Below are 25,751 nucleotides of genomic sequence, written 5' to 3'. Positions count from 1 at the left end.
TTGGCACACCCAGTACGATTGTAAAACTTTACGTTTGGTATCTGATTTATTGACGTAATTTACGTAGGCGAAGCCGAAGGATACATCTAGTGTTTTATAAAACTGTCACTAATTACCTGCCAGATGATTACAAGATGGGTTAAAATTTAATTTTAATCTCTAAAATAGCATTAAAAGCTTTTGTTATAAAATCTTATCTACAAGGTTGAAGAATAACAATACAAAAAATTAATTGATGCTCCTCATATCTCCTTAATCTTCACCACCGATTTGTCGCTGGATGAGTGACAGCGCGCAATTAGTGACCACCCAAGGACTAGTAAAAAACTACGATAACGTTACCTGCTTTCGTTGAAGGGTTATTAATAACGATATGCAAGTTTTCCTTGCTATAAATTACTTTTACTCCTTACTTTAGTAGTAGTTGAGCTGTTTGTGACTGTGACCTTGTCCGGGGAAGTACTACCATCAGGCTTTTTGCTGCCGCTAAGCAGCATTGTCGCATTGCCGTGTTCCGATCTAAAGGGCGTGGTTGCCGGTTTAATTACAGGTACATGAGGTGTAGCAACTAGGTCACAGGTTGATGGACACAGGGCAATACTTGGCAGGATGTGTTCTTGCATGAATTTTTTTTATAACCACCACGGCATGTCCCTCTTCTTGGCTTTAGTAGACGTCCGGGGAACCCGTTGTTTACTTCCCAAACGTCTACTAACCGTCCGAACCGATTGCCAAGGCTACCACGCTAAGGAGGAGGGGATCAGGACAGCTTGACAAGTGACAAGTAGCCCTGGAACCTGGGAAGAGTTGCTCTGTTTATAGACGATGGTTTCCCACTTCGCCATAATGTAGGCCATCTGATTTTTGAAAAATTATATCCTCCGATTATATCCTCTTTTAAGGGGAATTAACGTGTCAAAACAGAAAAAGGAAATAAATAAATAAAAATAAAATAAATATATAATAAATATATTGCGACAATACTCACATCTAGTCCCTAAGTAAGCGTAGCTTGTGTTATGGGTACTAAGATAACTGATGAATAATTTTATGAATAATATACATAAATATTTATTATATACAGATAAACATCCAGACACTGAAAAATATTTATGTTCATCACACAACCATTTTCCAGGTGTGGGAATCGAATCCACGGCCTTTGACTCGGAAAGTAGGGCGCCAGCCGGCCGTCTAAATAGGAGAAGTTTACTCCCGTTTATTATTAAGAGTTGGTAAAGCTGTCAAATAAGATAAAATTGTATAGGTACCTCCCCCGTTTAAATAATGCGCATGCTAACTGCAGATGTAAACTATTTCTTTGATAAATATCACCAAGAAGTTAAGCGTCAAATTCTATTTTTAAAATCCTGCAGATAACTTTTACCAGCAGCTTCTCCGGGATAGATATGTCCTATTCCCAACTCAAAGTTCAATGGCTAAGCCGAATACAACTAAACAAACAGACAAACTCGCATTTATAATATTAGTATGGAAGTACGAATGGATAACTTTTATTTTACATAATATAATGTGATTTTTGATTAGTTTTACATAATATAATGTTAACTTTCGTGAGTCGCGACCGATACGTTAAAAGTGCGCGATATTTGGCCTACACTACGTGGGTTTGTCGCGGGTGATTTGGAAACGGGGCATCTACCCGTTATATTAAAGATGAATATCGAATCGTTTGAATAGCTAGAGAGGTTTGTATATACCTACTTTTAATAAATTAATTTTTGAATCTTGATTCAATTTCAACACTCTGAACAAGTTATTAAGTTAGATACGCCAAATACTTCGTATATTGTGTATATACGGGAAGCCTAGTAAATTCTAAGTTGCTAACCAGCTAATTATACCAGCAAAATTTAGCTAACTGTTCTTTTAAAGTACCTCTTGGCTTCAGAGTTTTGAACTTGTTCTCATCAGATATTTCATTAGAATTTATAAAATAAATAATATGATCCTTAGATACATGAAAGCCGCTAAGAGCATTAGCCTAATCTGGTAACACCGAATAAGAAACTTACAATAATATCTCATCATTTAATCTCGTTCTTTTGTTTTACGTAAAAGAAAAAAGCCCCACAAAGAATCGGAATACAAGATAAACGTTATATCTTAAAAGAAGTCGTACAAACTTTCGAGATTATGTCAAAGCGGAAAACTAGCGTCACAAAGGGAAAAAATGCTTACAAAAGTACAACGCAAATCCTCTGTATCCAGAGCAGATGTTATCTGTAACCGGGAATAATATCCCATGAGCGATTTTCTTAATTTCGTGAGGCGAATCAAGAGATCGATCCGCCCCGATCTTTAGTTACCGATAGCGTTATAGCCAACGCCGCCTTGCAAACACCGATCTTTCTTTCGATCACGACCCGTGTGGTATTCGTGTCTGGATGTCAATTGGCAATAAGCTTTCGAACTTTTCCGAGATACGAGCTCTCTTTATTGTTCTTCGCCTTATTGTAAATGTCTGACGCGATAAATGCGTGAGTGTAGTAAATAATGCGTAGATTTTTATTTTGTCTTTTTTGAGGTAAAACTTCTTTAGGCGCGACCAGGGAGTAACTCAGATTTTTTTCTGACGGAAGTAACGCTTACGTCTTGTAGATTCCGCTATTTAAAAGTAATAATTTGGATTGGTCGTAAGTATATGTCATATACTCCTCGCTTTTTGACTTATACGCCATTTAGTGGCCAATATCATACTCAATTAGGATTATTTATTTCCAACATTTTCAAACTGATCAATTGTAAATAGCAATGTGAATAAAAAAAATATTTTAAATTGCAAAGTTTTTTGAAAATCTCTAAATGTACATGTTTGTTTATTACTTTTCCGACGATTGCGACATTTTATAATATTCAATGACAAGGTTGTATTGACATGTGGTGATCTAACCCTCAATTTTCTATTCTCAATTATTAATAATGAAAATATTTATAAAATGTGAAAGTGATATTAATGAATTTTAAATAGAATATAAAATGATATAGTGAATAGTAAATGAAATGGCGGAGTCCCAGGAAAATTTTACTCGTTCATCAATAAATAATAATAAAAGTATTACTTCAATCGCGCGTAAAGGACACGCACACACTTTTTTTCAATTTGGTGCGCTTAGTAATATTCATCATTATCATCATCAATCTATTACCGGCCCACTTCAGAGCACGGGTCTACTCCCAGAAGGGTTTAGGTCGTTCACCACCGCGAATTGCAACACTTCACTTCATTGCCACACTCGTGTTGCAGAACGTCGGCAGGGCATGCAAGAAAACGCCCCACAAAGTGCCCTGTGTCCACCCACGCCCTCCAAACCGAAACATAGCCTTGTAACAATGCTGATTTGCTGCAGAAATAAGCATGGTGGTATTTCTTCGGTGGTGAGTCAGGTATTCAGGTTTCGTCACGATGTTTCAAAATATCATATTTTAATACTACTTAGAAAAGTTAGAGATGCGTGCTGGGATTCGAGCTAGCCACTCCGAAGGTGAAGTCGAATTCCTAACCACTGGGCTGTCTCCACTTCAAATGCTACTAGTAAAAGTACGTTATGCTTAAAATCATTATAAGTTTCTTATGCAGTTTTATGAAGTAGATTGCATTCTTCTCGAGCCGCAATATTATGATATTGTTATTTACTCTACAGTGCGATTGACTGTTGTTTTCAGTGAGCGTAAGAAAAAACGCAGAAAGTAGTCATACTATTGAAATGCTCTGAAATCCTGCAAAAAAATGACTGGGCAAAGTCAGCCAATCAGCTTTGAGCAGACTAAGCTTAAGGGGAATTAAGCACGAGTGACATCTATTGCACACCATTTCATTTCAACCGAAAAATTGTGTATTTTTAGAACGGTTGCAAAAATATTTCAGAGCCAATCAATTTTGTCAAGAAAATCAACCTACTCTCAGCAGATTTAGTTTTGTAAATTTATATAATTTTCCGTCTGGTGGGAGGCGCTGTCCGTGGCTAGTTAACAACCAAAGACGTGCGCTAAGCGATGTAGCGTTCCGGTACGATGTCAAGTCGAAACCTATTATTGGTAACGGTTTAACATAACTGTTAAGTCCCAAAAGGTAAGCATATTTTTAAGTTGTGTTTTCATGAAAAAACAATCGATTGTAGTTTTAAAAAGAACTTTTTCAATCACGTGTATTTCAAAAATGAACTGTTTTGTTTAGGTGTAGTATTTACAATTTTTCTAACTCGAGATAACTTCTAAATTAAATGTCCCATTGGATCGAATCAAAAATTGTTTTACTTCTATATAAATACCCATGATGATAAAATTATTTATTTAAATAAGATTGATTATTACTGCGATACACTGCAATTTGATTTATACTGCGATACTAAGTAACACAGCTAAGATTCTACCGGCGATTTAATTAAATTTTAGAACACAAAAGCTGCTATTGCGACGTAACTTAGTACTTAAATAATTTAATGCATAATTTTTATGTATCCTCTATAGTTTTCTCAGCGCACGCCAACTAATGAATTTTATAGGCGAAATTTTGTTACCTTGGTTGCAATTTTCTTAAGGATCTCCAATATTTTAGAAAATAAATTGTATATTATTGCGTGATAGTTTAGCTTTCTCTTGGCAGCAAAATGGTAACAATCAGTCCAGTACTTTCGGAGTCCATTAAGTAGCCTACAAACGAATAAAAAAATCATTCCTCGTTATAATATTAGAAAAGAATATAGATAAGCCGTTGCCCGCAACTTCTTCCTCGTTAATTACGGTTTTGACGTGACAACGTCTTAAAATTGGTTTGCCGGGTGACACTTCAAGAAACTGCGTTACGCTCCGCTCACGTTATGCGCTCACAATGAGAGCGAGTGAGAGGCACGCGCCCGCCTAAGAGCGAGAGAGACAGACATCGCAGAAGTGAAAGGCACGCGTCCCTTTGTAGTAAACGCTGTTTCATTGTACGCAAATGTATTGCAAGTTATTGTATGTATATTTGTATATAAATACGTATGTATGTGTAAAGGTAAAAATAAAATTTTGTTAATATGAAATTCAGTGCGAGATTCTTTGTATAAATTAATGTTTAAAATATAATTCTTTGTATAAATAAATGTTTTAAATTGTTACTATTATTTCATCCTTCTTCCTACTATACGAATGAATATTCACATTAAAATTATTTTACCACTCAAAGTCGTTGTCACGTAAAACTTTCGCCCGTATACCGACTTTACATGCAACCAATTTTTTTTTACAGGAACCGTCTGTTATCCCGGTTTTTTTTTATATTTGAATTATGTAGCCCATTACATATGTATCATTAATACATTTCTCAGCAAACGCTAAATAATGAAACGTCAGATAAATTTTAGGTTTCATTATTAAAATTTTCTTAAAAAAATTATAGCCAATGTTATCTCGTGATGGTTTAATTATTATATTACATTGGTAAAATTATCGCTTAAATCAGTCCAATAGCGTTGGTTATAAACAAAAAAACCAAATATCCTCTTTATAATATTAGTATAGATTCGTATCTGATCTGCCGAGAGAAACATGCTAGCTAGTGACAAAATTATGAAAATTTAAATGAATTAAAAGTTAAATTTTGCATTGTTGCGTGAGCTTAACTTCCTTTTCAAAGAACACGAGAGCGGGAACAATTCGTAACATGCATTCATACTTGAACATTTTGTGCGAGCAATTTCCTAACTACGAGTACGTGCAAAACTGAAGCAGTGAGAATGTACGCGACAGTTGACTGCATTTCCATCTGCCTAAGCAAGAACAGAGCAAACGGCTGTGCTATTCGAATGAAATCCTATATAGGTAAAAAGAACTGGGGAGAAGCGGCCAATCAGCTTTGAGCTGGAGGCTTATACGCGAATAGAGGGGAAAGGGGGATTAACGCACGTGTCATATCGCAGAGAACTAGCTAACAGTTTTAAATTGAATCCTTGTTTTCTTTGGTATCAGGGGACGAGTGAAATATATTTTTCGAAAAAGCTATTTCTAACTGAATATTCGCAGTCTACGAGTATGTATTCTGCGAGGAGCCAGGAATGAGTTTTTCAAATTGGATTATTTCCAATTTTTGGCTTGGTTTTCTTTTCTAGATATTCGGAATTCTGAAAATATACAGCTCTAATTTTGCCGAAGCTTCTTTGTTTAAAATGAGTATTTATATTTGACTATATCGGTACCTTTCCTTTGTGTCATTACGTTAAATTGGTTGCCAAATAATAATCAAAAAATCATCGTCATCATCATAATACATCATCAGCAGACATAAGTCCACTACTGGACATAGGTAATTTGCACCCAGTGCTTCCAAGCGACTCTTTTGATGTCGTCCGTCCAGGTTTTTTAGGTTTTACAATTTTCAATTCAGCACTTTGGGACACCCGTCGACCAGTTCTCAAAGCTTTACTGAAGCTACGCTACTCGTTAATCGTGCCAGTACCTTTGGTTCTTCTACTTGAAACGTGGATCTCATAATTTCTGATTTGATCGCGTTGAGATACTCAGTGTCTTATCAGACCCATAGTGAGCAGCCCATATTCCATCACTAATAAATATTATGGGGAAGTTCTTGTTATTCTTTAATTCCACTTCATGTTAGCTCTTGACTGCAATCTCACCTGCTGGTAAGATATGATGCTGTCTAATATAGTAACGGAAGAACCTGTTAGGGGTATGGCAGTTATATTAAATCCGTACCCCTAATCGGCTTCTACGTTTTATTAGGTATTTTTTGATAAAAATATTTAAACAGTAATAATTATACTTACTTTCAACTTAATTTGCGTGCGAGATAAATCCTTCTACTAAAACGAGTCATTATTTTAATTTAAAGACTTTTAAGAAACTTAAGGATCGTGTACGCTTTCCGAATGCATGGTCGAGCAAGCGAAGGTACCAAATAAACTTGGATCGTAAAAATATTGTTAGTTATTTCGGCCAATTTCTTATCTTCGAGGTTAAGGTTACGAAGCTTGAAGTTAATTGGCGCTGTCCAGTCCCTTGCCCGAAGCACATACAGATTTTTGGCTTCATCAAATTTTCCAACTACTTCGAAGAATTAGCTCATATACTTACTTTTACTACTCTATAAACACACTTAAGCTTTGTAAACAAAGTCATACTTTGATACCATTCAATTGTACCATGGTATTTACCAATGCTGCTTATCAGCAGAAACAATGGTTACGGAACTTCCCCGGACGAGCTCTGTCAAAGAAATCTCTACTACTACTTATATAATATAAGTAATGTTATATTATAAATGAACAACATTTATAATCTAACATCACACGGGCATTCCTTCAAACACATAGCAATCAGCTACGAAAATTCCAAACGCGTACTGCTCTCAGAAGAAACTCAACAATCTTCCACTAAGGATAAGTCAAGTCAAGCATAAGCTAGTAAACTCTAGGTAAAATAAACTCAACTTCAAAAATTTCGCTACAGTTACGCACAGTATAAAGTAATCAATACGGCAATTAAAATTAACATTCCGCGGAGCAATTACCATCCCGCGATAAATGTCAATGGCTGACATTGTCAAAGGGGCCGTGTTTAATAATTCCATCTAGTCCAAGAGGCAGATGAAATATCAGAGTTGAGCTAAGGTCATGTCAAATATTATAGGCTTTTACTTCTCACACTCTTAATGTTATTGTTTATGCCATATGTAAGCGGATATTGATGACTTTAGGTTTGTTTACATGATTTCATATTATACTCTGAATCCAGCAAGCTTTTTTATTTTTCAAGCAATTCTTCTTCAAACGTTCTTTAGCCGATTTGATGGTTTTTTTCTAGCTTGTGATGTCTCTTTCTTCTTTTATTATATGTTCAAATTCTTCCAGAAATAAAATACGCATCTAATTTCTAGGCTTCCTTTTTATACGCCTGTAGAATGGTAGAGTTTTGGTATTGGTGAAGTTTTATATATGCTTAATGAATTACAAACTAACATGTTTACTTAGTTTGCTCCTTAGAAACCTTTAAATAATAGTGATTTTTTGTCCTTTTTTTTGGATATATTATGTGTACACATTCTTACAGAAATAAAAAACGCATCTAATTAAGAGGGTTGGTTCCTTTTTTATATGCCTGTAGAATGGTAGAGTTTTGGTAGTAAAGTAATATACGCTTAATTAATTATTAGTTATAATGTTCTATTAGCCCTATCGCTTATTAGTTTCGGATTAGCGTAGTGAAACTGTGAGCTAACTAACATGGTTACTTAGTCTGCTCTTTAGAAACTTCTAAACAAGCCAATCACAATACCAATTAAATTTGTGTATTCGTGTCATAGGAGATCACGCATCTGTATCTCCGTAGCTGTCATTTTGAAAACGGGGCCACCCACAGTTATCCACGGAGGCCGCCGTGACAAGCAGGGGATTGTAATTGTGGGGATATACGAGTTACATGCAAACAATGAGTAAAAGACCATGCACATTAGCCTTTTGTGATTATGATTTTCTTTTTTGTTACATTAAATTTAGATTAGAATAGGATGCTTCATTAGTGCTTGGCGTCACCTGCACGAGGGTTTCAGCTGAAAATCAGCGCTGCATGAATTTATGCCAAGCAGGGCATGTAGCACAATGCTGAACTGGAGCCTTTCACTAGGTTGTGCCACACATGACAAGCGTAATCCTGGCACTTTTGGTATTTATGTAATGGAAGCATCTGGTGGCATTCAGTCGCGTGCATTGAGGGTATGCACAGGGTATGCAGATGATATAAAATAAAGAAAATCTCAAAAAACTTAAGGTTAGGCATTGTAAGAGTTATAAAAAACCTACCCTTAAGTATTTTTCACTTTTACTGGAGATTTTCTTCATTTTATATTCAAATACAACTTATGTCGACCTTATCATAGGCACTTATGAAGCGTTCACATTTAACATGTAACACTAATGTTAGTGATGGTGATAACTGCGTTCGTTAACTTAGAACTAAAGCAAGCTAAATATTTGCTTAATTTGTTTGAGAGTTAGGTTTATAGAGTTAAGGAACTTTATCATCGAGTATTACCAATGACGTCTATCTCATTAGAGCTAGTTAGTTAAACTATCAGAAAACTATGCAGCTAAAGATAACTTGCTGCATCGACATACATAACCTAAACAGCCATAAAACGTGCACACCAGTTATAAAGGTCCACGTGACTTCTATTTATAGTACATTATTTCTTACTTTTCTTATGATGCGAACAATCTTTTTATTACTTCTTAGTGCAGAGTAGGTATAGTTTTTTTTTTTTTTTTGTTTTACTCTACAAATTCTCGGTTCTCTTACCCCTTATAAGTTTTAAGGCATCGTAACGGAACGCTTAATTGCTTAACGTCTTTGTCCGTAGGGTAAGACCACGGCCGAAACGTCTAACCCGACAATATCTTACTATACATTATCTGTACTGTTGCTGAGTTTCTTGCCGGCTTCTTCTCGGTAGAATCTGCCTTTTAAACCGGTGATAGAGTCACTACAAGCATACAGACTTGACGTTTCAAAAGTGATTATATTTAGGCCATTTAAAATAAATGAATTTTAATGATAAATTTATATGATAATCAGCTTCTGCTAAAGATAAATAATGTTTGCAGGAACTCTAGTTAGTTAAACAATCACAAAACCATGTAACTGTAGATAACTTACTGAATCGACACAACCTAAACCACCACAAACCTTACACCATAACATTATTTAGGTCCACGTAACTTCTATTTACAGTCTAGTCATTCTTAATTGACTTATGAAAAAGGCAATTATTTATTACTTTTAGTGTAAATTATATGATATTTACTCGCAGATCACAGTGGGTATTGTTACCACTATATATAGATATAGAAAAGTCATATATTATAATGGGCAGACTCTCATATTGTCACCAAATCGTCAGTTGACACCACAAAGCTTTGGAGTTATAGTTTATATATAGCGAGCAGTTTTATGGAAAATAAATGTACGAATGTTGCAAACAATATGACTATTTTCGGCGTGATGCATAAACTGCTTTTCGAATTCTATACTGAATTTGTAAAAAATAGATATTTTGAATTAGTATTTTACAGATTCTAGCAGTTGCATGTCTTTTAATCCTCCGGGAACGTATCCCATGTGGTTTCCAGGATAAATCTATATCCATCTCTAGGATGCAAGCTACAGGTATGAGCAAAATTTCATCAAGATAGGTAACACACAAATAAATAAACAAACACTCTTTCACATTTTTTTTTGTCAAAGTCCAACAAGTTAGCCCTTGACTGCTATCTCACCTGGTGGTACTCGTAAGTGATGATGCAGTCTTAGATGGTAGCGGGCTAACCTGTTACCGGTTTCTACGCGACATCACACCGAAACACTAAATTTCGCCCCTGCCGGAAATAAAATCCGGGACCTTCATCCAAATTTCACAGCGCTCACCATTGCGCCAGGAAGGTCGTCAAAATAGGTAAATAGGTAGGTAAAATAGGTATTTACTAAAAACGCGAGTTCGAGATTCTTGTGTCCCCGTAACTCATAATAATTCAGAAACAATGTAACCCTTATAAAACTATTCTCATCATAGAAAGTTTCGTTCGGTCTTAAACCCTCAAAACTTAAAATTACTTTGGAAGTTATCAAATGCCACCACATAATAATGTATTTTGTTGGTTTAACTACTTTTGGAGTATAATATAAAAATATATGTGTTTTATTGCCAAGCTCTTGAAATATTGGGTCTAGCGTGCTGCAGATTTATTGGAGAATTAATCGAAAATTTGACATGAATACCAGAACAGGACGCTATTCTACTGTAGTTTCAATCGATTAACTGCATTAAAAGATAATATCTGCTATTATCTTTTAATGCAGTTAATCGATGCATGCAAATAATTAAAATCAATGTTTCAAAGAGATCTTTAGTGGGAGGCTTAGTGTTATTGTTATCATGGAACATTTTATGACTGATCTCCACTCAAAAGACCAATCAAATGATTGAGTGCCCATTCCTTGCCACTGTATTGCTCCTTATAGAGATTATGATCATGTCTGGTCTTTGTTACCAACAGGCCATGAAGCCTCTATGAAATACCCATGTGCCCACTGCGGGCGTAGTGTTTCAGGAACCTTCACGGGTACGCCCACACCAAAGTTTCACAATATAAAGAGATTGGTGATATTATTTTCAAAAACAAACTTCCTATTTTTGACCAAAAACCCGCATACCATTTTTGCCATGGATATAACTTGGAGACTGTCTGACTTTCATACAAACTTTTATCCCATGTGTAAACATCATTAGGATCCTTAAAATTCGAATTAAAAAAATCCTAGTTCACCCCTCTCATGTCTTATTTGTCAGTCTCTCAGTGAAGAAAAAATTTTATAGGTAAGGTTATAAGAGACATGGTTTCTAGGTTCAGTTTTTCATAGCTCAACAAAACACTGTAAAAAATTAGGTTAAAAACTTATGAACAGTATTAGAACAACCAAAGTACAGAGCAGATTACGGTTTTTGCGAGATTGGATTGGAATACGAAATGCACTCTAGCTACGAATGTATTATCATGACATTCGTTTATACCTAGGACTCAGTTTGCAAAGTCCTTAGATTTTAGCATACAGGTTTTTAGTGTGTCTGCTTTTTTTTGAATAATTTCATTAATTATTTTTTGAATTATTTATCAATATATACATTTATATTTTAGGTTCATAGTACCGCCTCAACCTATTGTTATTTCGGTGGAAGCTAATTTATAAAAATAAAAATATGATAGGTAAAGGAGCATAGCTTCAATATTGTGTTAAATATTATCTTTTATAGCATTACGGTCCGTATTCAGAGGTCTGTACTTTCTTTAGAATCCTTGTAAAACTAAACTAAATAACTTTTTCACATCTTATGCTCTTAAAGTCGTTGTTTAGGCCATTTGTAGGCGGACTTAACTCAGTCTTATGCACAAGTGCCTAAACCTTGGGTTGATCATAAGGCATACTTCCTTTATTTTTATTTACGACTTCCCTAGCGCAGTGGTGAGCCCTGATCTTATGAGTTGGGGTCGCGGGTTTTAAACCCGCGGGTTTTTTACTTACTTATAATTTCTGAATTTTGTCTGATATATTAGGAGGCTTTGGCAGTAACTACGCGAAAAAGACGTGCCGCCCACCGATCAAGCGTTCCAGTACAGTGTCGTGCAGGAACCCAATCCCTTTCGGTTTCTACAACTGCTATGCTCCTAACAAATGAAATGAAAAAATATACTATTATATATTATTGTTATTACTATGGGTATTTGTCCATCCCCCTTCGTTTATCAAATTTGTCAGTATTTCATGAATGAAAGTAGAGCGCTACGTCGCGATGTCACGAATTGTCAGCCTGTATAAACTTCCAAATCGGTTCCACAGCTGAGGGTGACAGTACAGGGCGACGTTTTTGCGCCCGTGATTTGCATGACGAAAATACAGAGGGCACTAGAAGTAAATTGCTACAAATGTTATAAACTTACCACATCCCGCGAGTTCATTTGCGTCTATTTTGTTTTTTTTTTAATTTTGAGGGGAGGCTAGATGCAACATAAATCGTCAAATCTAGATAGATAGATAGCCAACAAAGCCATTTTTAACCCAGCGAGAACGTGTACCGATTGAATTTCCGGGATAATAATAATAATAATAATAATATTAATACTTCATTGTCCACAAATAAAAAAGTAGGTACTACAATTATAGTGGTATACAAAAAGACACATTAGTTATCAGTTGAATGTGCTAAGCTATTGTTACAACAATCTATATAGTTAAATTCTATCGAGATATGGTACGGGAAAATCTTCTGCCCTCATACTAGGAATTAACCTAGTTTATAGGATGCAGCACTCTCCAAGTCCGACACAAACGGAATAGGTACATAGTAATAATAATAATCAGTAATCCTTGAAACGGCGCATATTGTGAGGAGGTTCCTCACTCTGTAGCCGTACCCACCTAAAATTAAAAATTAAAATCAATAATCAATAAAATCTAATTGAAAAAGTGTGTGTGTAGTGAGCATATTTTTGTGTGTTGTGTGAGCGTGTGAGTGTATTTCTGTGTGTATTCTAATTCAAATTTAAAATTTCTTTATTCATGTAAGCCTATCACAGGCACTTATGAAGCGTTCATACATACATGTTTACATAATTGTAAGGGGATGGTGATAACTTCGTTGTCCAACTTAAACCTTAAGCTACGAGGGTTCCAAACGTGCCCTGGTCTAAGAAGAGCCCACAACAAACTTAGCCGGGTAATGATTGCATTTGCGCGTTTGTGTTTTTGAGAAATTTAATTGAATGATAAAAATTGAGAATGTGTGTTAAGTTTGTCTCAATCAAATACATCTTATAGCAAAATTTATATTAAGAATTGTTATAACTCATCAGATTCCTTAAAGGATTATTAATATCTGTCGTTAGAAAATTGGGAGCATAATAATATAATTACACCTGTCTAATACAGCAAAGAGTTTGTTTAAGAAGAAGGGTTAGAGATTCACTAAGCACATCCTTTTTCTATACTGTATACGAGAATATATTTAAGATATAGAATGCTAGATTGCGAGCTTGACGCTTCCGTGCGTTGTCAGCCTGAATAAACTTCCAAATCGATTTCGCAGCTGAAACTGACATCCGAGGATACGGCATACATGCTCAGCTCTGAGATTTGCATTAAAGAATGTAGATTGAATGGAATATATAAATGAAAATCCCTTTTTTGTAGCTCAAGAAAGGAGGTCACGTGGCGATGGTTGAAATGTAGTTTGGATAACGGTTTGAGTACGTTGGGGAAACACTTTTTGCAACTGAAAACAAGGTTTGACTAGCCTTGTGCCGCCTTCCCCGGCTAAGTCAGATGGTTTGCGTTCATTCGCTATTTTTTAATCCACTACAAGTTAGTGCCTGTGGCGTGCATATAGAATATGCGCAGGTTATGCACTAAAAACAAAAATCCAGTAAGAGTTATAAAAATCTTAAAAATAGGCTTTGTAGTTGATCAAAAGCCTGAACTTAAGTTTTTGTAACTCTCACTGGAGATTTTCTCCATTTTATATAACCTGCCCGCTTAGTGCATACCCTGATTGCCCGCCACTTTGACTAAGCCACCTGGTCGTAAGTGATGTTGTTATGTACTGCGATTGTGGTATAATCTGTTAGCGGTATGGCAGTTATATTCAATGAATACCGCCAGTGGCGGTACTACCATACAAGCAGAAAAGTCGGGCTTGCGTTACAATAAATATCTCTTTTAAATTTTTCTCGACTATTCCGGAATTAAATTACCAGAATAATTAACACTTGATAGCAATGAGGATATAAACAGAATGTTTTAACTCAGATTTGCCATCTGGCTCATCAATTATTAGTTTAAAAAAAAACACACATGTTGTAGTGCGAAGCTTATACATTGATTGTTAATATTTTTATGAGGATAGTCTTCCAACATTATAATAATAACTGTGTTTATTTACAAAGGATTCTTATAATCTAAAGAACAGTATCAAGTGTATTAGTTTAAAGCTTTGTTACAGCTATTAACGCCCACTTCCGAGTTTGCTTAAATACAAAAAGACAGAGATAAAGAAAATAAAAAAATTAAATAGAAAATATTGTATCTGAGTGTCTGCGTAAAAACTTCATCGGAACTCAAAAATACGAAAATATTGTGAAGGCCATGTGACGGATACTTCAGTAGCCTTCATCAAATTCAGAATGTTTATATGAAAAAAAATTGTTCATAATACAATAACATTTTCACCGAATTCAATAATGACAAATTCCGCGTAGAATTTTACAGCCGTTTCCGGTATTTTAATTTATATCATGAAAACTGCTGTACCGATTTTGAATTCCCTAAGTTAATAGAAGCCTTTAGAATAAGAATGAAGATAGGCCGCGATTGCCCAAGGGTCACAGGTTCAAATCCTGTCGGTTCCGGAAAAAAAAAATTATATGCATTTTAAATTTATAAAAAAGAATGAAGACATTCCTGTTAATAGTGTTTATTGAATAAACCTATACATATTATATACGCCAATACAATTTTGTATATTATTTAATATATGCATATAAATATCGAATTGATAAACTTCTGAATTTTGAGATGAAAAGTTTTAATATTTATTTAAAGTGGGCCCACTAGTATTGTAGAAAGCAATGAAGTTTCGAGGGGTTAAAGCTTTATTATAGTTTGAAACAATAATGGGAAGCCATGAAGGATTGTTTTCTTACCGTGGGCGATAATTATTTCGGTAAATATTATGCTTTTAGCGACGCCGGTGATATCGATCAAGCAGCTGGTAGCAAGGCCACGTAATCTGATACACATTGGAATGTGGACACAAATAAAATCACTTAGTCGCAGAGTGGCGTCCCGGGGAGAAAATCTACCAGTAAGGCTGGTTTTCCACGAGTAACCGTGTCGGAATTAGAGCGGTTTAGAACATATCTTAGCTCTGGGATGAATATGATTTATTTACGCATTTTTGTTATAACTATATAACAAAAATGCGAATTTAACTAAAAACTTATGCTAACATTCTAATCAAATTGTAACTATTACTAACTAACAATATTATTAACAAATATGTCTGTCTCTTTTACACAATATGTTATCACTAGCATTCTAATAATATTTCCTTAGACGTAATTTTTGTCCTAATATTTCCTTAGGCACTTAAAAGGATAGAAAGAGCGTGTAAGTTTCTACGAGAACGAATTGGTAGCCACTTTAATTGAGCACGGAGACACATGGTCAAATTTACGTATGCCGAAGATGAACCGTCGTATACTTAAGTTTTGCAGCCTCTCAACTTTATTTAGCATGGTCTTAGATAAATCCAAATAGCAGACATCTGCATAATGGATTGATTGGTGCTTAGCTTTAAAAGAGCACGCGCGAGGTTACTTCGAACTGCCAACTTGATTGGATCATTAAACTGAGTGGAACAAGGAATGCCTCACCTGTCAGTAGGCAAATGCGTAAATAGTCGTTTTGATATGGTTATGTCGAGTAACTTGAATTCTAAAAAAATACTATTGTTAGTGGGCACCTAGGTTTAGTCGTCAATTATTTTAGTTCAAGAGCGTTAAGAGAAAATATGAAGATGTGAGTCGAATTTGTATAAAATATATCGCAACTTCATCTTCATCTACTTACTTCGCAAAATAATATCCATTTAGTTATATCGATGGTAGAAACCAGTAGTAATGTATAAAGTAATGATAAGAGTATTATTATTTTTTATAATGTTTTTTTCCTGTTACTCGTGGGGCCAAATAAATATGTGGTACACCTTATAGTGTTATTTACTTTTACATCGATCGGTCGGTCGACGGTCGTGTCTAAATACATAAACACAGACATAGCAGGCAGATTAAATAAACACATTTTCTAAAATTAGGAAGCTATGAGTTAAATTTCAAGAAAATAAAGACCAAACTAACAATTTCTACAAAGACGTCGTAATATTTCTCAATTCAAATTGAATGAAGGGGACATATAGATTATAATGTGCAGCCATTATTCAATATCTACAACAACATTTGGCACCGCGACAATATTGGATAAAGAATGAAGATAATTTATCAACAAAATACTAAAATAGTCGGCAATAAAACCCGAAATACAAAGGCCTTGACGCTTTTACGGTCGATTTTCAATTGTGAAAATTCGTAGGAATAAAATAGGGCGTGAAATTGTACCGCGAATAGCTTGAATTTGTTTGCAAAAGCCGCTCTGTGAAATTTAGATGTGATACTTCCTTCCCCCTTATATGTAGTGGGGTACAATAGTGTGCTATTTATCTTGGTAAGCGACACTTTGCGGCACTCCTTGAATTTTGTTTTGCTGGAAAACAGGAATCTACAGCCGTGAAAATAATAAAAATAAATAAAAAAATATATATTATTCTCAGCGTATATCCACTGCCGGGCACAAGTGCTAGGCTTTCTAAGACAGAGCTAGAAAGAGTACCTATACTTATTAACGATTATTTGCACCATTTACGTTAGTATTTATAACCGGGAGTGTGCTCTCCGAGGCATGGGGTGAACTACTACCATTTCCTAACTTCGACGTAGTACTAAAAACCTGATTATCTAACAACTTTAGCCCCTATCCGGGAATCGAAATAAGAGCCTCTTGATCCTTGCTTTCTAAAAAAAATAATCATCATCATTTTACCAATGTGGGTGAGTATGGATTGGTGGACTTGAAAAATAATTATATTTCGTAATTAAAGCAGATCGATAAGGTAATATATATTTCAATTAATAATTTTATGCAAAGCATAAAGTTATTCATAAAATCCCTATCCCTATCCATATCCCTACCCTACTAACTAACTATAATATTATAAATGTGAATGTAAATTTGTTTGTTACGCTTTCATGCAAAAAGTACTAAACCGATCATCATGAAACTTTGCACATATATTCCTAAAGGTATTAGTAGAATGCTTTTTATCCCGAAATTAAGCTCAGTTCTTTTGGGAGAGGGGACGAAAGTTTTTGACGATTGTACACCATAACACGGTCAAATGATAACCGATTTAAATAATTACTTTTGTACTTTAGAGGTTATAATGTATATTTAATTTTGCGTAGATCTGAAGAATGTGATCGGAGACAGATGACAGAACTCCTCAGCGGACAGCAGTAAACCCGTCAGGCCGAACCCGAAAGGCTTAGCTATCCTAAATACATAAAGTGCTGCCACATTTATGAGGCTCTCACTGTAAATAAAAGTTGTCAGAAATGTTCTTCGTTACGTTTAGCATATGAATAAACTAATAATGCGATTTCGATTCTTCCTTTAACGATTTCTATTGTTTGTAAGTGATAAGAGGAGCTGAGATTGATAAGACTGTTCTTTTTAGAGATTGTTTATTATATAAATATAAATAAATATACTACGACAATACACACATCGCCATCTAGCCCCAAAGTAAGCGTAGCTTGTGTTATGGGTACTAAGATGACTGATGAATATTTTTTATGAATTATATATACATAAATACTTAGAAAATACATATAAACACCCAGACACTGAAAAACACTTAATGCTCATCACACAAACATTTTCCAGTTGTGGGAATCGAACCCACGGCCTTGGACTCAGAAAGCAGGGTCGCTGCTAACTGCGCCAGTCGGCCGTCGAATATGATGATAATATGAATTGAATATATTTTATAAACTACACCAAATCTTTTTTTTGATATAAAAATACACAACTTAAAAATGTCAGTAGAATTACACCTAAATTGAATACCACATGTCATTCGAAAAACAAAAACAAACGCAGACGAAGTCGCGGGTAACAGCTAGTAATTCATATTTTAATAAATAAAATTATAATTATAGTAATAAATAAAAATACGAAATTGTATCTATGTGTTTCTTTGTTTGTTATGTTCTGTTTGATGCTTACCCTCAGTTCAACCGCTGCACCGATATTCATGAAATTTCCTTACATAAATAAACTATCAAAAGTGCACGCGATCTGATTTACAATCAAAATGAAATTCCACACAATTTGTGAATAAAGGATTGAAATAAAGCGTGAAACAGTCCTGCCAATAGATTGAATGTGTTTGCGAAAATTGCTATGCAATATTCAAACATAGCAGGACTTTTCTGTTGCAAAGTTACATACAATGATCTTTTTTTTATTTTATTAGTTTATTTGTGAAAGCCCCCCCTCATATTTATTATTTTAAAATTTATGAAAGAGCAATGCCATTTTCCTCCGATCTTATGGTTAGTAGCGTAACCTTATGTTAAGATGGAGTAAATTTAATGTTCCTTAAGAAATACAAAATATAAGTTTCAAATTAGTAGTTACAGAGATGAGCACGAACACAAAGATTAACAAATTGACAAAAAACAGTCTGTCCCGCTTAATTATTAGTTTAGTAGACATAATATCCGGACTAGGTACTTTTGTAATTAAACGCATGTAAATTGGTCAAGTGTCATTTGAAAATATTAAAGTAAATTTCACATAAATAACCAAACAAAAATATTTTTTATAGTATTTACATTCTTCATTATTGGAGAAGGTTGACGCAATATCTTTACGGTATGATTATAAACATCCAATATTAGTTTACCCCGTTGTAAAACTTTTTGGTACTTTTTGGTTATTTCAAATATATAAACAAGATATCTACATTATACCAAGGAGATAAACAAGCTGCAAGGACAAACCTATAGGCTAAGAAAAGCATCATTTCAATCGCTATGTAACCCCAAGAATACAAATTATAGAAAATGCGTTACTACAAAATCCACTTAGATTCTTCAGAATACAGATGCACTTTGATAAATAGCCGTAGTTTCTTCCAAACAAAGTGGCTTAAATGTCTTTCCCACAGCGCACGCTTATTGAATAAATAAACAGGATTTTATAAAGTGAGATAGGACCACTAGCTGACGTCACTTATTCGAATTTATCTTAGTTTGAGAAGCACTAAATTGTCATTTCCTAGAAAGAAAAAGTCTAAAAATAAATGTAGTAATAAAAGCTAGCCAACATTATTTTTTGCTTAATATTTTAATTAATAAAATGGGCGTAGGTACTAATACTATAATTTAAATGTTATAAAAGTGAAAAGTGTTTTTATTGGGGAGTTGTATGTGATCAATAATCTTAAAAAAGAAGATAAGAACTGTAATAAGCGCGGAAGAATCTCAGAGAATAGAAGAATCTCACTCGGGAGATATCTTACTTTGTAAAAGTACTTTTTATATTATAATATTGTACCTATAATACGTAAGCAAGGTTGTATTCTACTCGAAGGCTACGTAAAGCAAAGTTCTAGTCTTCTTATTATATCCGATGGGTACTTATATTTACCACGTGTTAATGGTAAACCTATTGAACTACTAAAAGCAGCTAGTGGGTAAGGCTTCGGCTTGCCTTTCGGGGGGACTGTGTTCGATCCTCGGCACGCACCTCTACCCTTTCGGAGTTATGTGCGTTTTTTAAATTCAAGCAATTAAAATATTACTTCTTTTAACGGTTTAGGAAAACATCGGGAGGAAACCTGCATACCTAAGAGTTCTCCATAACGGTCCCAAAGGCATGCTAAGTCTACCAATTAGCGAAATTGGCCAGGTAACTCTAACTCATTCTGAGATGAGAGCCTTGCTCTGTAGTGGGCCGATAATTTTTATTAAAAGGTTAATATTAATGGCAATCAACATCCTGCAAGCTCCCACTGCTGATAATAGGCCTTCCAAAAGCGCACCACAACACCCGGTCCTTCGCCTTTTCCAGCCGCTTCCAGCCAACTTTTTAAGATCATCTGTCCAGCGGGCTAGCGGTCGTCCCACGCTGCATTTACCGACTAACGCTCACCACTTAAGAATACGTCTGCCCCAACGGACATCGGTCCTACGACTGACATGACATCCACTAGTCATCATTATCATACAAACCCATTGCTAATTCTTTGGACTATGTCGGTGACTTTGGTTCGCCTACAACATGGTAAATCATCATAACAATAGAATAATTGTCATTTCTTATCAACATTAAGAATCTACACGGACTAATGATTAGGTTTCGGACATATTTTATTCATAAGTAACTGTGGTTTTTACATACCCATTATTATAATATTTCCTATCATGTCACGTTTCGGTTCTAACTGAGTTGCTACATATTTGTCAACATAATAACAGAATATGTATTCAACCGAAGTGCTTAGTCCAACTCATGCCTACAAACATTTTATTGACTCTAATTCATTTGTAATTTGAGCCCTATGTCAACCACATAAAGTTGAATAAGAATGTACTTATTAAGTTTGCTTCGGAATCAAAATGTTCTCACGTCCTTGCTAGTGGCGCCGCGTGGTGGCGGATCGTAACAACTCCCTCTATGGCTGAGCTTTCCTCGTTATAGCATTAAACAATGTTCATAAAGAATATTTATCATACAGAACTTTTTTCTGAAATATGATGCTGCCTATATTTGTATCAGGACTTGTTCAGCCTTACGAGTCTGTTAAGCTTACTAACGGATGACGGGATTCCTTTTTGTGACTATGTGTGTTAATAAATCAAAGGCACATAAGTAATTTAAAGACCCTAGAACTTAAAGATTTGGGTGAAATAGAATAAATGTTTCTAGTTATGCTAAAAGAAATATATCTTTTTTTTACTAAGTAATTAATGACTTCGGGATATAAGTATCGAAGAAATAAGTTTTAAACAATCATCCGCAAATAGGGCCCCCCAAAACGGATCGCAGAAGCCTGGTGGTTTTCTAAGCTTTAAATCACTGTCTGGAATGATATCTAATGCTTGCAGCAGTAAGGTCGCCTTTAATTTATTTCTTATTCTTGTTATTTTGTGTTATCTGTATTATTTTATGTTTTGCGTGCAATAAAGTGTTACTTCTTCTTATATGAATTTTATTAACTAAAAATCCAATAAAACAGGTTTATTGGTTTTCGATAAAATAAAATAAGATCAAATAATACGAATAATTAAACGCGCGGATTAAGTATTTAATTAAACGCGGATCGCTCGTATACTATTTAAGTTATACGAAGCTTCAAAAACAAGTCCGACCGTCAAATATTAATAACGCTTACGTAACCCGGTTTATCCGAAGCGACAGGCATTAAATAAGTCGTCGCCAGTTCTGATGTTGCGATTATCATCCCGGCGTATCTCCGCTAACAATGAGCGACAACCTGTTAAATGTTCACATCTTAATATCCGAGGGTTATGTCTGCACAGCATGACGCACGGCCCAACAACCGTAATTATTTTTCATACGAGTGACACCTCGTGGAAGCTTTAGGGGCACTCGGAATTTAAGGATGTATTTATCAAGGTGTTACTTTGTAGTAAGATAAAGGCAAGGCTTAACAAAACTGCGTCCGCATTAGCGTGCACGTTTACGTCATTCGTATTAGCTTGCGTCCTGCAGGCGACAAAGCCCTGTTAACTAAATTTCACTTGTGATGGTAAAATAGGTCCTGCAAGTGATGATTTAAATATGCGTAAGTTTAAGCTACAGTCTAAATGGTTGAACGGTTCGAGAAGACATCTCAGACGCAGTAGGTGTTTTGGTGTGATCTTTGCTTTAACAAAGTTAATCACAATAGACGCCTGTATGAAAAAAGGCAAGGACAAATAAAATGCGTCCGTCGTGTCATGCAAGTTAGCGTACTACGTGTGAAAATTATGGACAATAAGGTAAGTCTGAAAACAAAATATTGATTCAGCATCCCTAATAGATATCAGTTACCCCGAGCCCACAATGCCTTGAGAGTTCGTAAAAGATGCAGAAAGGGTACAAGGATACAACCTCTAAGGAATTATCGTATGGGTATGAGAAGTGTTTTAATCAAACGAGGACTTTATTAAGCGACGGTGTAGTCTAGGATAGATATTATAGATATTTGCTTAGGGCCTATATATAGATTGTCTATGTATAGGCCCTAAGCAAATTATCTATTACCTACCTGTGTGGAATAACACATCGACCGACAACATTGGCGATAGAGTGGTGGGCTACAGCAGCAAGCAAACGTCTGTCTAGGCCAGCCCTGAGCTGATTAACAATAATATATTAAAACATATAACATCATGCTCATGACCTTACACTATATTCAAGTGTGACTTTTGAGGTATAATATTCATATGTCAATTTGAAGATTTATTTAAAGCTTGATTTAAGACTTTCAAATGCATACACGCGATACCTCACTTAGGACTAAATGGTCAGACAAATCAGGAGGGACTTTTAAAACAGTGGAAAGCTTGAACCAATTTTATTGACATTGATTTATGCTTTTAGTAACGTTAAAATAAATCGATGATACTAATCTCCTTTTCTTGTAAGAATCTGTCCGCATCGCGTTATATAACTAAATTATGGAGCTGGCTTATTAGACAAAGTATTCTTAGACCTTAAGATCCTCGTTTTAATGAAAAAAGGTCTTTGGCCGGTGGGACATCACAAGGTTACATTGCGAGAAACTTTTTGTAACACAATATCGTATCACATGTCTTCCCTTTCCTTTAAGTTTAATAGAACATATCGATAGCCTTTTAAATTCCCCGTACCTGTCCCACAGTTTGTCGAGACGACATTGACAGGTCCTCAAGTTTAACGTAATTTAACCGGGCGGCGACGTCACATCGATGCGCGTAAAAAGTCAACCTTTACGACGGTCGAGTGAACAAAACAAAACAAGTAAGGCATGTCAATGCCCACGCCTTTGGTACAGTAACCTGATACAAGCAGACGGATACATTTAACACCAGCGAGAGGTTCGCAAGTGGTCGGATCGCGTGAGACCAGGGCATTAAGAGCAGCGATGAGCGATGCGCGTTCGAACGACACCGATTCCGCTCACGTAGCTTTTGCGTACTAGCTGATATACCGGGTTTGTTTCGCATTAACAATATCCCTGTGAAATTTGTTGAATCAAGTTAGGTTATTATTTAAAAGCTTGTGGATTCAAAAGAATATTGAATCAATAATTAATTTTGCATCATCGGGTCAAGTATTATATGTGTTTATTTAATTATGTCCATTTTTCTATCTTTTGGTTTGTTGACCTTTGGCCAGCAGTGGATGTTAACCTCTTCCTATGATGATGACGATGATGATGATGATGATGATGATGATGATGAAGCCCATTTACCTAAAAAAACTACTTGGCGAATTATAGCTGATGGTTTTGCATAATAGGTACATTAGAAACAGGTTCTTAGACATGTTTTAAGATAAAGATTTTAATTATATATATACCAATCTTTTTTGACTTTTAATCAAAAAAACTCAATAAGTCTTTCTTATTTATTGTGACCTCCATTAAAGAGAAAACTCAAAAATGCCAAATAGGAATTATTCCAAGAATTCATAAAAAATACCATTTTTTTTGAAATATATAGACTAGCCTTTGACTTTAACAACACTAGTAATTGATGATGTAACCTAACGTAGAGCGTATTAGTCCAGAAGTCGAGTTTGAGATTTACTACTGATTGGAAGGTAACTCATTTTTTAAGATGATGGGAAAATCTCTTTACGTACAGACTGCATTAAGTACTTAGTAGTATGATGTAATCTTAAAGGCTACTAGACTTCAAGCGTTTTATCCGCTCTCCGATAGTAAGTCGATAGATAATAATTTATTGTGCAATTATCAAGTAATCCGATTGAAATATATTCTCGAAGCCCATGAAAGATCTACATGATAAATTTATTGGGTGGCAATATTTATAACTTTATGCATATTAGCTTACACATGCGTACATTATAACTATTTCATGTCAAATCGTTATTTATGCTTGTGAATTGCAAATAGTAGACTTTAAGGATCGCTGATGTGAATCATCAACAGCTCTATGTCACACTTCTGATCAGACCTCACTTAAAAGAGAAGAGAGAAATATAGAGCTAGGACCCACTAGTAAGTAAACGGGTTTCCAAATCGAATTAGTGCATATTATCTACCTTTTAAAGTGCTATACCTTTTATTATTTAATTTTTTATGTTCCGCTACAAGTTAGCCCTAGACTGAAATCTTACCTGGTGATAAGTGATGGTGCAGTCTAAAATGGTAGCGGGCTAACGTGTTATGGAGTATGGTAGACATACCCCTAATAGGTTTCTACGCGACATCGCACCGGAACACTAAATCGCTTAGCGGCACGTCTTTGTCGGTAGGGTGGTAACTAGCCACGTACGAAGCCTGCCACCAGACCAGACCAGAGAAAACCTATCTAACTTATCTCGTTAACATATCTTTATTTACTGTAATTGCTCATTTGACTATCAGTGCTATTTTAAATAGCGAAACCTTTACGTTTGTGTAGCAGCAAATAAAAGTTTAATGCCCTATTGTTTAATCTCAACTAGTAAAATCGTATCCAAGTTTAGTATTTCACGACTTTGTAATAGTACAAATAATAAAATGTGAAACTCACGCATAAAATAACATCTACAGCAACCTCCCCAACCCGTTGGTCTTACAAGCCTAACAATGTATCTCAGAACTTACTCTGGTAACTATATAATGCAAAAACTGCCTAAAAATCTGCATAGGATTAAGATGCATAATTAAACGCAAAATTCTGTAAAAAAAGAAATGTTTAAGACTAGCTGACCTAGGTCACAAAATAAGCTACCCACATATTTGGTGTTTACGGGTTGCGCCACATTGCTATTTTTAAGATTAAAAAAACTGGCAACACGAACGATTTCATTTGTTCATATATCTATAAATAATAAAGGTATTGCCCCACAGTGACCCCTACCTTATCATCCCATCCGCTCGCCCGTGTCATGAAAGGAGATACTTTAATATCCGATTCATTGTTCTGTTACAAATTTGTCAGTGATCTTTACATTAAACTTTTTCTCTTTCAAAACTCGAGATGCTCATAATCCCTCAGTCGGCCTTCACTTGTAAGTAAATATTCTAACAGACCACACAAATAAACACACATGATACCTTTTTAGTGTTCCGGAAGAAAATTCTTATGGACTCGTTAGACAAAATATTTTTCATCTGCTTACCTATTTTTGGCAAATCGTTTTAATAAAAGTGAATTTTCCGAGTGGTAAAAGCAGTTTAGAACATAATTGTCAACACAAGTCCTATTCTGTCAGTCGGTGCACTATAAATAATAAATATAGTAAATATACACACATCTCCATCTAGCCTCAAAGTAAGCGTAGCTTGT

This window comes from Pararge aegeria, chromosome 18 (genome assembly GCF_905163445.1).
Source record: "Pararge aegeria chromosome 18, ilParAegt1.1, whole genome shotgun sequence".
Lineage (NCBI taxonomy): Eukaryota > Metazoa > Arthropoda > Insecta > Lepidoptera > Nymphalidae > Pararge > Pararge aegeria.
The sequence above is the reverse complement of the archived record's forward strand: the minus strand, read 5'-3'. Positions refer to the sequence as shown.